At 52.0% G+C, this 11,892-nt stretch overlaps 1 pseudogene; it reads left to right on the top strand.

Moving 5' to 3' along the window:
- The window catches only part of LOC108801575, a 66,197-nt pseudogene that overhangs the window by 35,145 nt on the left and 19,160 nt on the right, over positions 1 to 11,892 (top strand).

The raw sequence follows: 11,892 nt of genomic DNA, 5'->3' as shown, positions 1-11,892 counted from the left end.
CCCTTTGTCCCCCCCCCCCCCTCACATCCCCTTTCTATTATTGTGTGACCAAAACCATCCGAATAATTCTTACCCTAATTTTCCAAAGTTATCCATCTACAAGGAAACCCCCAGAGATCAAATGACTGAACGGATGAGGATGGAGGAGAACCGGAGTTACTTGACTGAGAAGGTGCTAAACTTCACTCTGGAGATCATCTACCTGCTGACCGGAGAGGTGAGGAGGATTCTGGGAGGTCACATGACCTGACTGGAGAGGTGAGGAGGATTCTGGGAGTCATTCCTCACCATGAGAGATGTCCCCGCCCCCTGTATTCCCGGGACCCCACCCAGGAAGATCTCACCGTCCCCCACCATGATCAGGTAGGTGATGGACAATGATTGGAAGTCATAATTTATATACAAGCGTGTTTGTTACAATGAATGTCTTATTTTATACTCAGAGTGGAGACTTCGGGGTTAATCATATTGTCGTTAAAGAGGAGTATAAGGAGGAGGATGAGGAGTACGGGGTGATGGAGGAGCTTTCTGAAGGACACAAGGATAAGATGGAGCCACCTCATAATAGAAACCCACCAGAGAGATGTCCCCGTCCTCTGTATTCCCGGGATTCCAGACAGGAAGGTCTCACCATCCCCCACCATGATCAGGTTGGTGGGCGGAGCATCTAGAACGTGACACGTGGAGATGATGGATGGACCCTACAATGTGACATTTTCTAGGTGGTCTCACGTCATTGAAGCTTCTATATTACAGATGATGTTTTCTCTCATTTTCTTGGTTTAGGGTGAAGATCTGACGGATATCAAAGTTGAGGTGAAAGAAGAAGTAGAGGAAGAGACGTACGTGAGGGATGATCGGCGATATACGGAGGAGGAGGCCGGGATGATGAGGACATCCATAGAGGAGGCCGGGATGATGAGGACATCCATAGAGGAGGACACGCCTACAGAGATCAGCAGAGGTGGGTCATAAACACTCTCATGCTCAATGATTGGTCCCCATCCACCAGGGCCAAGGTTGTGGGGGAGGAGGCCCTTATCCCCAGATCTGGTCTTCTGCCCACAAGTTCTCCAAGTTGAAGCCTCATTAGATGCCACCTTCAGATGTGAGGTCCTTCAGGCAGCTCTTTGAGCTGCAGGTAGCCACCTATTCTGTTGATTTTCGAGGACCTGTCAGCATTTTGTTGCTAGGCCCTCAGTCTTCTTCTGGACGTTCCGAGAGCCTAGGACTTCCTGTGTACCTCAATGGATGAGAGAGAAAATAGGGTTTTTGGACTCCATTGAGGAACCCGGGTTCCATCCTTCTGTATTTCATGCTCTTGGCATTGTCCTGCTACAAAGTGAGGCACATTGGGTGTAGGAGGAGTTATCCTGGGCGGGCCTACACATTTTTTTTTTGCCAGTGTCCAAACCTTCTGTAGGAGGCAGTAAACTTGACGGTCTAAGACTTCCTGGGTCCTCCAAGGGACTCCAAGAACAGAAATGTATGATCAGTACTGAAATCCTGTTCTCTTGTTTTCTAGACCATGGGCGGGACGTCAAGAAGCCCTCAGAGGAACGTCTCACGTTGCCTCCGGACTGTAAAGTAGAAGATGAGGAAGTCACACAGTATAGTCTAGGAGAAGACCATAATGTCCACCAGCTGCCCCACAGTGCGGACGGACCCTCGTACTCCTCCAATCCTGAGGAACCTCAGACTGGGGGGGACGTTGCCGCCCTCCCAGCGGAAAAGAGGTATTCCTGTCCTGAGTGCGGGAAACGTTTTCATTTTAAATCCGGCCTTCGTGTCCACCTGAGGTGCCACTCGGGCGAGCGGCCATATTCCTGTTCCGAGTGCGGGAAACATTTTCGCTTTAATTCCAGTCTTCACGTTCACATGAGGTCCCACTCCAGCGAGCAGTCCTATCCCTGCACCCAATGTGGAAAGATTTTCCGCTTCAAGTCCAGTCTTCGGGTGCACATGAGGTGCCACTCGGGTCAGCTGCCGTATTCCTGCTCGGAGTGCGGTCAGTCTTTTCCAACCAAACCCCAACTTGTGGTGCATCAGAGATCTCACACAGGTGAGAAGCCGTTTTCCTGCCCGGAGTGCGGGAAAGGTTTTGTCACCAAATCAAATTTAGAGAGGCATCAGGTTTCTCACACGGGGGAGAGGCCGTTTTCCTGCCCTCAGTGCGAGAAATGTTACTCGCGGAAATCTCAGTTGGTCATGCACCTAAGATGTCACTCCGGAGAGAAGCCGTATAACTGTTCCGAGTGCGGAGAAAGTTTTCTGTGGCAATCCCAACTTTTCAGACATCAGGTATATCACACGGGCAAGATGCCATTTTCCTGTGCGGACTGCGGGCAGTGTTATCCGTTGAAATCAGAACTTGTCAGACACCAAATATGCCACACGGGGGAGAAGCCGTATTCCTGCCCCGAGTGCGGGAAATATTTTTCACGGAAGTCCTATCTTTCTGTACATCAAAGATCTCACACGGGCGAGAAACCGTATTCCTGCCCCGAGTGTGGGAAAAGTTATTCTCGGAAATCAGAACTTGTCACACATCAAAGATCTCACACGGGTGAAAGGCCATATGCCTGTCCTGAGTGCGGGAAGTGTTTTGCACGGAGGTCCAGCCTTTCTGTACATCAAAAAGACCACAGGGGCGAAAAGCCGCATGCGTGCCCTTTGTGCGGGAAATGTTTTCCTTGGAAATCAGAACTTGTCGCGCATCAAAGATCTCACACGGGGGAGAAGCCGTATGCCTGCCCTGAGTGTGGGAAACGTTTTCAACGTAAACCAGATCTCACGGCGCATCAAAGGACTCACACGGGGGAGAAGCCGTATTCCTGTCCTGATTGTGGGAAATGTTATTCGCAGAGGTCTTATCTTTCTATACATCGGAGAAGCCACACGGGCGAGAAGCCGTATTCCTGCTCTGAGTGTGGGAAAAGTTTTTCAGACAAGTCGAATCTTTCTGTACATCTGATAAGCCACACGGGGGAGAAGCCGCACTCCTGTCCTGAGTGCGGGAAATGTTTTGTACGCAAGTCGGATCTCGCTAAACATCACAGCACACACGGGGGAGAAGCCACATCACTGGCCAGTAATGCACAAGCCATGTAGATACTAGTTGAGTCCCTCTAGCAGTGTAGTCTGATCTTCCAAAGGGAGACATCATGGTGAGGGAGGAGCTAGATATTGCTTGTGGATGAAGAGAAGGGGAGATCAGACTACATGACAGGACTGACAGTGTTAGAGCAGCTGTAATGCCTGTCATGTAAATATGACATAACACACGCATGTGCATATACACCATGTACCTTATATGTACAGTGCAGTGTGTATATATAATACGTTTATTAGTTGATTCTATTAAACACACACATGTCCGTTACTGAATAAATTTTGTCCCCCTAGGGAGGCCTTTATCCCTATCCGCCAGGTCCAGGGTTGTGGGGGAGGAGGCCCTTATCCCCATCCACCAGGGCCTGGGTTGTGGGGGAGGAGGCCCTTATCCCCATCCACCAGGGCCTGGGTTGATGGTGAGGAGGCCCTTATCCCCATCCACCAGGGCCTGGGTTGATGGTGAGGAGGCCCTTTATTACCATCCACCAGGGCCAGGGTTGTGGGGGAGGAGGCCCTTTATTACCATCCACCAGGGCCAGGGTTGTGGGGGAGGAGGCCCTTTATTACCATCCACCAGGGCCAGGGTTGTGGGGGAGGAGGCCCTTATCCCCATCCACCAGGGCCAGGGTTGTGGGGGAGGAGGCCCTTATCCCCATCCACCAGGGTTATGGGGAGGAGACCCTTATCCCATCCACCAGGGTTGTGGGGAGGAGGCCTTTATCCCCATCTGCCAGGGTTATGGGGAGGAGACCCTTATCCCATCCACCAGGGTTGTGGGGGAGGAGGCCTTTATCCCCATCCACCAGGGCCAGGGTAGTGGGGGAGGAGGCCCTTATTCCCATCCACCAGGGCCTGGGTTGTGGGGAGGAGGCCTTTATCCCCATCTGCCAGGGCCTGGGTTGTGGGGAGGAGGCCTTTATCCCCATCTGCCAAGGCCAGGGTGGTGGGGAGGAGTCCCCAAAAACATGGAACCTAGATGCCTTGCTGGGAGGAGGGGGATGCTCCTCCCAGTTTTGAGGGCATGTGGCCTGGCTTGGTTCTTGAGGGCACATGGACACTGTCTTGGGTACTTGAATAAGAGCCTGGTGTTGATTTTCGGGAGACCTTACGTTATTTAACACAACTATTCCCTCCCATCGCACTTCTACGACTGCTCAATGTCAACAAACCAACCCGGGATGCCGGTGGACATCACCGACCACATCTGCTCACTGGCTTTCTTGGGATCCCCGGTGGCTTTGATCACAATTTGAAACAAACTAGCGCGGGGGAGGGGGGTGCGGAAGACGTCATCTACTACCACTGAACGTATGAGCCGGCCGGAGAACTTGCCCAATCTGGCCCTTTCTATCCCCCTGTGGTTTGGGTTGAACTCATAGTGAATCTGAAGCTCCTCCCATGAATGAAGGTACGGAAGCTTCATATTTATCGGCACCCGTTGATGTCCGATGACTGTGAAGGTGCAGCATGTGGATCTGTCTCCATGTAGCTCAGGATGGAGCTTCTGCTCACCGAGATCTTCCTGATAACGCCGTGTACATACAAAATTCAATAAACAGCCAACGTTTCTGATGTCACATGACTCGCGATTCCTGACTCCACCGTACTGAGTTCTGAGTTATTTTTAAGGAAAGATAATATTGAGGAGGGTTGATATCACCGAATAGTTTATGTCATGGTGACCAAAGAGACCTTAGTCAATAGCAACAGTTGTGTAAGGTTCTTCTTTCTGATGAACCTTGGTCCTCTGATCTCCATGGAGGCCGAGACCAAGCGTCAACGAAGCCCGTGGTGTCTATAATGGTCAGTTCTGATATTTCAATGACCGGTGTCGTGTAAGGTCCTCCACGTGGTTTTCTCTACGAGTCTCCGTTGAGTTGCCTCCATGATGGCCATGTTCTGGTAGAAAGGTTCAGATGGATCTCATGTTGGGTTCTTTGTGAGGATCACTCCCGAGATGAGATGTTCCTCCGCACGAGTGAGCTCCTGATGAGTAGAAGGTGGACTTCTCAACTCTGTGAGGGCTATAGTGATGGATCTTCTCAAAATCCTTCTCCTCTTCAGTGTATTGTATGTCGGCAGCTCGCGAAGACATCAAAATGTTAAAATCAATGTACAACACTCACCTGAGAAGTTCAGTCTGGTCACACTTAGCCTAGCAGACGCAGGACTTGTAGTCACGTGTCTGAAGGGCAACGTGTACCTCCCAGTGTGCTGGACTGGGAGTAGGTAGCATAAGTGTGTGCTGCCATAGAAGCCTGTTTATCATGTGTTGTGGCCTTGGCAGATACTGGGGGCCTAGAGGCCTAAGATACTACAGGATGCCTGGTCTGGGCCTCAGCATGTGGCAGGTGCTGGGGGCCTAGAGGCCTAAGATACTACAGGATGCCTGGTCTAGGCCTCAGCATGTGGCAGATACTGGGGGCCCAGAGGCCTAAGATATTACAGGACGCCTGGTCTGGGCCTCAGCATGTGGCAGGTCCTGGGGGCCCAGAGGCCTAAGATATTACAGGACGCCTGGTCTAGGCCTCCTCATGTGGCAGATACTGGGGGCCTAGAGGTCTAAGATACTACAGGATGCCTGGTCTGGGCCTCAGCATGTGGCAGGTGTTGGGGGCCCAGGGACCTTAGATGCTACTGGAAAGGAACCTGATGGAAGTTGGGCTGGAGGTGGAATCTGCTTATTGAAGAGTGTCGCGGAGGAGCTGGTGAGAGGAGCCGTCTGGAACCCTGTAAGAGATCCCTCACCCTACTCTCAGGTACTATACAGAAGAGAAGCCGGTTGGTGCACTACAAGTCATGTGACGGTTCTCTCTCAGAGTCCCGGACTATTCCTGGCTGTTCTCTGGTGCTACTTCATATTACTGGTCGCTCTCACAGGACCGTTGTGCTTCTGATACAAGCCGTTGCTAAGGGAGACGACAGAGTCCTCCGAATTGTTACTCGGGTATCCAGCAACCCCCGACCCTCTCTCCTGGTTACTACTGAGCAATAACTGCTACAAAGACCCCCCGACCCGATCCTGATCCGTTCCGGAGTGTCGGTGTTGCCGGAGCTGAGACAGGGGGCCGGTGGCTGGCTGACCAGGTAGGAGAACCCAAGTTCATATCCAGCGGCTCCTTCGGGGGTGGGCGCCACACCACAGACTAATGTTAATGACAGTCCGGGGCAAGCCGGTATATCGGACGGGAGTGAAGAGCGGAGCATGCCAGCGAGTGGTGAGAAGGGCCCAGTGACCTCCGAGAGGGCTGAGAAACCCTTTATACAACGAGGGCCGGTCTTCACCCGCAAGGGTAGACCTTCACAACCACCCAATAGACTCAACCTGTAAATGTGTTACTACAAGGATTCATCCACATTTCACAATGACCCGGGGGGCATTGGGAGTCATGGGGGGGCATACAGGGGTGTACATGGAGTCACTAGATGACCCAGGATGCTCAGTGGTGCATTTGGAGTCATGGGGGGGTGGGGTGTATAAGGCTCCATTAGATGGCTCAGGATACTCCGGGGTGCACTTGGAGGCATGGGGGGGCATACAGGGGTGTATAAGGCTCCATTAGATGGCTCAGGATACTCCGGGGTGCACTTGGAGGCATGGGGGGGCATACAGGGGTGTATAAGGCTCCATTAGATGGCTCAGGATACTCCGGGGTGCACTTGGAGGCATGGGGGGGCATACAGGGGTGTATAAGGCTCCATTAGATGGCTCAGGATACTCCGGGGTGCACTTGGAGGCATGGGGGGGCATACAGGGGTGTATAAGGCTCCATTAGATGGCTCAGGATACTCCGGGGTGCACTTGGAGGCATGGGGGGGCATACAGGGGTGTATAAGGCTCCATTAGATGGCTCAGGATACTCCGGGGTGCACTTGGAGGCATGGGGGGGCATACAGGGGTGTATAAGGCTCCATTAGATGGCTCAGGATACTCCGGGGTGCACTTGGAGGCATGGGGGGGCATACAGGGGTGTATAAGGCTCCATTAGATGGCTCAGGATACTCCGGGGTGCACTTGGAGGCATGGGGGGGCATACAGGGGTGTATAAGGCTCCATTAGATGGCTCAGGATACTCCGGGGTGCACTTGGAGGCATGGGGGGGCATACAGGGGTGTATAAGGCTCCATTAGATGGCTCAGGATACTCCGGGGTGCACTTGGAGGCATGGGGGGGCATACAGGGGTGTATAAGGCTCCATTAGATGGCTCAGGATACTCTGGGGGGCTCTGAAGTCACAGAGAGCAGCTGGGGCACGAGGGGCAATACAGCGAACAGAAGCATGAAGGACACCGATGATCGGAGCCCGGCCTGTAGGACCTGTAAAGGACTTGACTACGGCATAGCGTGGTGTTGCTCCAACACCAGGCCACATAGTCGCTTCATAATTTATACCGGCACTGGTAAGACCCGTTACCGGGGTGGTGTGCACAGCACTGTACAATAAACTCCCCAATATAAGTCAATCCAGTACTTGGATCCCCCTTGGTAACCGTAGAAATCACATGGTCTACATGGACCAGGAGTTCATTTTTCAGGACAAGCTTTTGGAGGTCTACCACCTTCTTCTTCTCGGCCTAAGCAAAAGGTATGACGGACAATAAATCACCTACACAGTTATATGGTACAAACACACAACTGGGCTGCAGTTCCTCTAAACTCCACCAGGTGGTGATCTCACCTACACCGAGACAGGAAGTGACGTGAGAATATAAAAAGGAAGTTCCGGGTGAGAGGTGAGCCGGGAGGAAGTAGAGAGGAGACATTGCTGGAGCTGGCAGCAGAGGAGGTAAGAAGATATTCTCTTGTATGTATATGTTCATGTCCCCGGCAGTCCCCCATTGTGCCTGTTCTCTTCCACCATGGCCAGTTGGATGTTCTTTATCTCCGGAAACCTTCAAGTGAAGGTTTTTGGGGGTGTTATAGCTCTTCTGGGACGTAATGGGCTGGAATTGTAAAAAACTTGTTACGAGGCAATTTTACGGGGGACGGTTTGTAGAAGCTCGGACTAGAAACGATGTTCTGGTGGACCCGCGCACCTCCGACAACGAGGAGATGATTTAAAGTGTTAATTTGAAGGAAAACCCGGCTGAGTACACAACGAGCACACGCCAAAAAGACAAAAACATCTCATTGGAAGAGAGACAGTTTTCCAATGTTGGGGTCCACGCTCCAAGACTTCCCCTGGCCATGCACCAGTAGAGTTTTTTGGGTCGAAAAATTTTAATTTTTCGAACGTTCTATATTCTTCACTGAGGGGGCCAATGATGGAGAAGGATCTGGGGGTTCTGGTAGATCATAGACTTGCTTCTAGAGTGAGCAAGAGGTATAGACTCCAGAGAGAGACATAATCTATACAAAGCATTAGTAAGACCTCATCTGTCTCCTTCCTTGTATTATAAGAGGTATAGACTCCCGAGAGAGACGTGATCTGCCCCATACAAAGCATTATTAAGACCTCATCTGTCTCCACCCTTCCTTGTATTATAAGAGGTATAGACTCCCGAGAGAGACGTGATCTGCCCCATACAAAGCATTAGTAAGACCTCATCGGTCTCCATCCATCCTTGTAATATAAGAGGTATCAGAGAAAGACGTGATCTACCCCTATACAAAGCATTAGTAAGACCTCATCTGTCTCCATCCATCCTTGTGTTATAAGAGGTATAGACTCCCGAGAGAGACGTGATCTGCCCCATATAAAGCATTAGTAAGACCTCATCTGTCTCCACCCTTCCTTGTATTATAAGAGGCATAGACTCCAGAGAGAGAGAGACGTGATCTACCCCTATAGAAAGCATTAGTAAGACCTCATCTTGGGCGTGGATTCCGTTTTAGGCTCCAGTTCACAAACAATGTTGCGAAACTGGAGGGAGCTAAGAGAAGGGCGATTACACTAATAAGGGAGATGAAAGGTCACCAAGAAGATGATGGAGCTGCTGACGGGAGAGGTGAGCGGTGCCGGGAATTCTGGGACATGATCCAGGAACAGACAAGGGGCGTGTCTGGGTGGTGACGGTATCATTGTGTGTGTCAGGTTCCTATAAGGTGTCAGGATGTCTCTGTCTATCTCTCCATGGAGGAGTGGGAGTATCTAGAAGGACACCGGGATCTCTACAAGGACGTGGTGATGGAGAATGCCCCGCCCCTCACATCACCGGGTACGAGGAGAGAGCAGTACGGAGGCTCCGCCTACATCCCCCATCCTCTGATACACACATAGAAACAATGTATTCAGTCAGTGTGTGTGTTTCCTACAGATGGATCCAGTAAGAGGAACCCACCAGAGAGATGTCCCCGCCCCCTGTATTCCCGGGACTCCACCCAGGAAGATCTCACCCGCCCCCACCACGAGAGATGTCCCCGCCCCCTGTATTCCCGGGACTCCACCCAGGAAGATCTCACCCGCCCCCACCACGAGAGATGTCCCCGCCCCCTGTATTCCCGGGACTCCACCCAGGAAGATCTCACCCGCCCCCACCACGAGAGATGTCCCCGCCCCCTGTATTCCCGGGACTCCACCCAGGAAGATCTCACCCGCCCCCACCACGAGAGATGTCCCCGCCCCCTGTATTCCCGGGACTCCACCCAGGAAGATCTCACCCGCCCCCACCACGAGAGATGTCCCCGCCCCCTGTATTCCCGGGACTCCACCCAGGAAGATCTCACCCGCCCCCACCACGAGAGATGTCCCCGCCCCCTGTATTCCCGGGACTCCACCCAGGAAGATCTCACCGTCCCCAACCATGATCAGGTAGATGATGGACAATCACTGGTGGTATCTGTACAATTGCTGCATTGTTCTAATTTACTTTTTTTTATTACACATTGAGAATGTTGCTGTTAAGGAGGAGATAAAAGAGGAGGATGATGAGGACGGAGTGATGGACAAGTCAGAGAGTCTAAAGAAATGCAAAGATCTGTACCGGGAGAACATGGAGGAGTCATCCAGCAACAGGAACCCACCAGAGAGATGTCCCCGTCCTCTGTATTCCCGGGACCCCACCCAGGAAGATCTCACCATCCCCCACCATGATCAGGTAGATGATGGACAATCTCTGGTGGTATCTCTGGATCTGGATATTATCTACATTTGTTACCATTTATTTCTTATTCAGAGAGATTCTAAAGTTGATGTTAAAGAAGAGATAAAAGAGGAGGATGATGAAGATGGACTGATGGACGGTTCAGAGTTTCCAAAAGGACACAAAGATCTGGACCAGGAGAACATGGAGGAGCCATCTAGCTCCAGGAACCCACCAGAGAGATGTCCCCGCCCTCTGTATTCCCGGGATCCCACCCAGGAAGGTCTCACCATCCCCCACCATGATCAGGTAGGTGGGGTGGAGCATCTAGAACATGGACATGACTCCCGGAGACGATGTCCGGACCGTACAAGATGGTCTCGCATCATTACAGCTTTACAGATGTTGTCTTCTACCATTTTCCTTGTTTAGGGTGAAGATCTGATGAATATAAAAGTTGAGTTGAAAGCAGAAGAAGAAGAGGAGACGTATGGGAGAGACGTGGAGGGGGATGGAATTACCGGGACGGTTAAAGATGAGGAGACCCCTATAGAGATCAGCACAGGTGGGTCTTACACATTAAATGCGTTCTTGTATTCATACTGCTCACTGATTGGTCCAGAGTAGGGTGGGGACTAAACAATGCGTTGGAACACGCCTCCCGGCACCACCAACAGAAGATAAGACATAGACCCCTCAGACCTTGGACCATTGGGCGGCACAGTACCCCTGACTCAGAACCTCCCACCTTATCCCCCAGTCACATCCCACCCATTCCCGGTCCATTAACTCCCCAGTCATACCAGCTCCCTCCCTCCTATCTGGCCCCCAGTTGCATTTCTCTCCCACGTGGCCCCCCCAATCTCAGGTCCTCCCCACTATTCCCATCGATTCCCCTTCACCCACCTCACCTCCTGGCCACAGCAGCTCCCTCCTACCATGCTCTTCTCACAATGCATCCCATCCTGGCCACTTCCCCGCCCATCACAAAGCCTCCCTCCCACCCATCTTGTGAATTGGTCCCACCTTGCCCCCCAGCTCACAATGTCTCTGCCACCTCACCGCCAAGATCATAGGACCTCACTCCAACTCACGTTGTCCCCCCATTCAAAGCATCTGCCTACTACCCAACTCGTCCCTTAGCTCACCTTGTCCTCCGATCACAGAGTCTCCTTCCCTCCCACTCCCTACTCACGTGGACTCCCTCCCACCCACCTATTACCAGAAAGTCCTAATAGATGATGAGTCAGTCACCCAATGATGGTGGTCTTCACTATCATCATGGCTGGGCTCCCAGTGTCCCCAGTCTCTGACCTTTGGTGGGGCTCGGCCCCACTTTTTAATTAATTGACCAAAAAAGGAAAGTGATCAACGGTAATCCCGACACTCACCGATGCCCTTGATCCCTCACAAGGGGGTATGAATAGAGAAGGGAACTGGTGTGGACCCAGAGGACCCATTTACCAGTGTCACGGGTGGAGATGTGAGCCATACTCCTCTCTATGGTTGATTCCTCTCTGTAGTCTAGTCTAGTCTAGTCTAAGAAGGTAGCTGAGGGTTCCATCAGGAGCCCCGTCCTGGGAGTTTGGTCTTGGCTCCTGGATGCTTCTAGGTCATTCAGCCTATGAGGAACCGGAGCTTGAGAGAGGCACAGGGTAGTAACCCTAACCCTAGGCGTAGTTGAGGTTGTAGATGCAGCAAAAGGTCAGACTGTAGGGGCATCAGAGACTTGGCTATGAGTGAGTAAGGGGTGAG

This window comes from Nanorana parkeri, unplaced genomic scaffold (assembly GCF_000935625.1).
Source record: "Nanorana parkeri isolate BGI_ZX_2015 unplaced genomic scaffold, ASM93562v1 scaffold2391, whole genome shotgun sequence".
Taxonomy (NCBI): Eukaryota; Metazoa; Chordata; class Amphibia; order Anura; family Dicroglossidae; genus Nanorana; species Nanorana parkeri.
This window is presented reverse-complemented; position numbering and strand designations above follow the sequence as displayed.